Genomic DNA, 5,000 nt, shown 5'->3' with positions numbered 1-5,000 from the left:
TTAATAAGGTATTGGAACACTATTCTCAGGCTTGCCAGGTGCCCATATGCTGCAGCAGTTATCTGGTTGATGTGTGCCTCAGATGTGCTTTGTATTATACTCACCCCAAGATCTTTTTCCTTGAGTGCAGTTTGCAGTGTGTGTGTGTACTCACCTATTTGTACTCGCCTGTTTATGGTTGCAGAGGTCGAGTCATAGCTCCTATGACTGATTGCTACTGGGTCCTCTCTCTCCCTGCTCCATGAACTTTATCAAACCTCGCCTTAAAACTATGTATGGTTCCCGCCTCCACTACGACACTTTCTAGGCTATTCCACTTCCTGACAACTCTGACTGAAGAAATACTTTCTAACATCTCTTTGACTCATCTGAGTCTTCAACTTCCAAGTGTGACCTCTTGTTTCTGTGTCCCATCTCAGGAGCATCCAGACTGTCCACCTTGTCCTCCAGTGTTGTCAGGCCAATTTCCCTTAACCTTTCTTCGTAGGACAATCCCCTTAGCTCTGGGGCTAGTCTTGTTGCGAACCTTTGCACTTTCTTGAATATCTTGATGTGCTTGACCAGGTGTGGATTCCAAACTGGTGCTGCATACTCCAGTATGGGCCTGACGTCAATGGTGTACAGAGTCTTGAACGATTCCTTACTGAGGTAACGGAACGGTATCCTTAGGTTTTCCAGACACCTGTATGCTGCAGCAGTTATCTGATTGATGTGTGCCTCAGATGTGCTTGGTATTATACTTACCCCAAGATTTTTTTCCTTGAGTGAGGTTTGCAGTCTTTGGCCACCTAGACTGCAGTCTTCTTTGGCCTTCCCCAATCTTCATGACTTTGCATCTGCCAGGGTTAAATTCAAGGAGCCAGTTGCTGGACCAGGCTTGTAGCCTGTCCAGGTCTCTTTGTAGTCCTGCCTGATCCTCGCCCAATTTGATTCTCCTCATTAACTTTGCACCATCTGCAAACAAGGACACTTCTGAGTCTATCCCTTCTGTTATGTCATTCACACATACCAAAAACAGCACAGGCCCTAGGACTGACCCCTGTGCAACCCCGCTTGTCACAGGTGCCCACTCTGACACCTCGTCACGTACCATGACTCGTTGTTGCCTCCCTGTCAGGTATTCTCTGATCCATCGCAGTGCCTTACCTGTTATGTGTGCCTGATCCTCTAGCTTTTGCAGTAACCTCTTGTGAGGAACTGTGTCGAAGGCTTTCTTGCAGTCCAAGAAAATGCAGTCTATCCACCCCTCTCTCTCTTGTCTTACTACTGTCACCTTGTCATAAAACTCCAGTATATTTCTGTTTCCATTGGGAACAAACCTCTCCTCTGCCTCCTTTCACTTTGTTGTTACATAGTCCATCATTTCTTTTACTGGCTTTCCATCCAATTCTCTCTCCCAATGAACGTCTTGCAGGAAGTTCCTCATGCCTGTTTAGTCCCCTCTTCTGTAGTTTGTTTTTTTCCATCCTATTCCTGCTACTTTCTCCACTTGCAGCTCAACTATGTAGTCAAAGAACAGATCCACATGATCATTAGCTCCTAGGGGTCTTTCATACATGATACCCTCGATGTCCGAGCTACTCAAGGTGAATACAAGGTCCAGTCTTGCTGGATCATTCTCACTTCTCTCTCTGGTAGTGTCTCTAACATGTTGATGCATGAGGTTTTTCAGTACCACATCCATCTTCTTGGCTCTCCATGTTTCGGGACCCCCATGGGGCTACAGGTTTTCCCAATCAATTTCCTTGTGATTGAAATCACCCATAACTAGTAACTTCGCTCCCCCCATGTGCGCTCTTCTGGCCACCTAAGGTAGTGTCGATCATTGCTCTGTTGCTCTTGTCGTATTCTTCTCTTGGCCTCCAGTAGTTCTGTGGTGGGTTGTGCATTACTGCAATTACCACCTTATGGCCCTCAGACTGGATTGTTCCTATTAAGTAGTCCCTATTGCCCATACCATCTATTCCTTCAATTTCCTCAAATCCTCACCAGTTTTTAATGAGCAGTGCAACTCCTCCTCCCCCTCTCCTCTCTCTATCTTTCCTGAGGATTTGATATCCGGGTAGAAAGATTGCATCTGTTATCATCTTTGTGAGTTTTGTTTCTGTGAGTGCTATTATGTCTGGGGATGTCTCCTTGATTCTTTCATGCTGCTTCTCACACTTATTTGTTATTCCATCTGCATTTGCATACCACACCTTCAACTTCTTTTCTAAAACTGTGGTCTGGGGGTACGATGGGGTTGGGGAAGTGGGAGACCTGATAAGGAACTATGGGTGGTTGCTGTGGAGGTGAAGTGCGTAATGAGGTGGGTAGGGGCATTGGATATGGCATATGTGCTTTGGGTTAGAATGCTTGGTTGCACTGGGGTTGTCGTGGTTGGGGGGCTTCTGTAGGTGGTTGTGAGGGAGGCTGCATTTGATTTTCCTCCTGAGTCTGGGTTCTCGTGTCCATTTCCATCTTCACCTCTCTTTCCTCCTTTCATCTTTGTACAATCTCTCAGTTTCTGCCTCTCTTCTTATGTTCTGTCACGGTCGGGATACACTTTCCGGTATGCCAGCACATCCCGTAGTCTTGCTTTCTCTTGCAGGATCCTGTTCCGAGTTGATTCTGCCTTGAACGTCACTTTCACTGGCCGTGTTCTTCTTCTTGCAAACCCTCCTATTTTCTAAATATTTGCCAGCTGGGTCATGTCATCTTCTCCTATTGCTTTTATGATGCTTTTGATCGCATTTTTCTCCCCTTGTCTTCTTGCTTGATAAATTTCCCCTTCAACTTCCTGGTGCCCATAAACAAAGACTGACCTCTCCCTTTCATTCTATCACTGCATATCCCTATATATCCCCTGATTTGATTTAGTTTCCTCCATTGCAGCTTTCTTTTCCTCAGTTTCTTCACTATCTGTTGTCCTTGGGCCCAGTGGCCTGTCAATTTCTGTGTTCAGCTTTCCCTGGGCTCTGCTGTGGTCTGTTAGGGCCTCCATATATAGCTTAGCTCTTTCAATCTCTTCAATCCCCTCGATAGCTCTTGATGTGATTATCTCTTTTTCTTAGGCTCAACAATGGTCTGATAGGGCTTCTGCATACAGTTTCACTCCTTCGTTCCCTACTGTCTCATTTTTTTTTGTGACTGAGGTAGCAGTCTCTGATGTCATTCCCAAATTGTTCTTTAGTTCTTTAGGCTGTTTCAGATTTTTTAGTTCCTCTTCTAATCTCTGTGTCCTAGCCTCTGCTGCTGTGACTTCCATCTCCCACTTCTTGCTTTCTGCATCTATCCTCTCTTCCATTCTCATGCTAAGTTCTTACAGCTTCTTTCCCCACTAATGTTCCCTTTTCAGGTGCTCTGCTGCCCAATCTTCCTTTGCAGACTCATCCTCCAGTCCCATGGTTTTTCTTTCTGCTCTCTGGAAACCCATATATTTTTTTTTTGGTTGCCACAGAATGAAAAACTTATGTAATTCTGTGTATTTGTTTTGTGGTGTGTTTGTTCGAGTGTTGGGGACAGAGGTAGAGGAGGAAGCTGGAGACAGTTGCTAAATGGGAGAGGGGTGGGGAGGATGATTGAGGGGGGAATATGGGGAGTGAGGAGGACTGTATTTCTTTCACTGGTCACACATTTGTTTCACTTTATTATCTTTCTTGGGAGACATGTGGCAACATTGCCTGGAGCACACTAGGCCTGCCCACTCTGAATGTGCCACCAAGTACCACTTTCTAGTTCACTTATAAAGTTGTGGCTCTCCCCACACTTATGTGTCTCAGGGCAAATTGTAAATTGCTTCAAGGATTGTTCACTTCCCTGTCACACTTAGCAACCCTTGCAGTACACTTGGATAGCCCTCAAAAGCACTTACATTCGCGGAGCACGGAAGACGTAACTCGTGCACGTGGTTGTGTGTGTGTGTGTGTGTAAGTTGGTGTGGGCAGTAATGAGTGTAGTGGGTGGCCACATGTGGGTTGTAAAAGCATGAGTAAGGTGTGAGAGTGGGGCTGTGTGTGCTTGGTGATGTAGGAGAGTAGTGCAAGTGAAAGATGTAGTTGTCAGTGGCCCAGTGAGGGTGATGAGTGGATGGGCGATTGGGTGGATGGTGATTGGATGGGTGATTGGGTGGGTGTTGATTGTATGATGGGTGTCTGGTTGGGTAGTGATTGTATGATGGGCAACTGGGTGGGTGAAAGTGTGGTTGGTGGTGTAGGCAGTGATAAGGGCAGTGGATGACTTAACTTGGCCACGGGGGTGTTTACCTTGAGTTTACCTGGAGAGGGTTTCAGGGGTCAACACCCCCGCAGCCTAGCCTGAGACCAGGTCTCATGGTGGATCAGGGTCTGATCAACCAGGCTGTTACTGCTGGCCGCAAGCAAGCTGACGTACGAACCACATCCCGGTTGGTCAGGTACTGACTTTAGATGCCTCTCCAGTACCTTCTTGAAGACAGCCAGGGGTCTATTGGTAATCTCCCTTATGTATGCTGGGAGACAATTAAACAGTCTTGGGGTCCCGGACACTTATTGTGTTGTCTTTCAGTGTACTCATGGCGCCCCTGCTTTTCATCAGGGGAATATTTATCTCCTGCCGAGTCTTTTGCTTTCATAGGGAGTGATTTTTGTGTGCAGGTTTGGTACTAATTCCTCCAGGACCTTCCAAGTGTATATTATCATGTATCTCTCTTGCCTGTGTTCGAGGGAATACAGATCAAGGTCCTTCATCTGTTTCCAGTAGTTTAGGTGCCTTATCATACTTATGTGTGCTGTGAAAGTTCTTTGTACACTCTCCAGGTCTGCAGTGTCACCAGCCTTGAAGGGGGTCGTTAGTGTACAGCAGTATTCCAGCCTAGAGAGCACAAGTGATTTGAAGAGAATCGTCATGGGCTTGGCATCCATAGTTTTGAAGGTTCTCATTATCCATCCTGTCATTTTCCTAGTGGATGAGGTAGATACATTGTTGTGGTCTTTGAAGGCAAGATCCTTTGACATTATCACTCCCAGGTCCTTCACATTACT

General features: G+C 46.2%; 1 protein-coding gene across 6 annotated transcripts in view; it reads left to right on the top strand.

Annotated features, from left to right (window-relative positions):
* The window catches only part of LOC128687229 (RNA polymerase II-associated protein 1), a 212,166-nt gene that overhangs the window by 8,910 nt on the left and 198,256 nt on the right, over positions 1-5,000 (top strand). The window lies entirely within an intron of this gene.

Source organism: Cherax quadricarinatus, chromosome 62 (assembly GCF_038502225.1).
Source record: "Cherax quadricarinatus isolate ZL_2023a chromosome 62, ASM3850222v1, whole genome shotgun sequence".
Lineage (NCBI taxonomy): Eukaryota > Metazoa > Arthropoda > Malacostraca > Decapoda > Parastacidae > Cherax > Cherax quadricarinatus.
The sequence above is the reverse complement of the archived record's forward strand: the minus strand, read 5'-3'. Positions and strand labels throughout refer to the sequence as shown.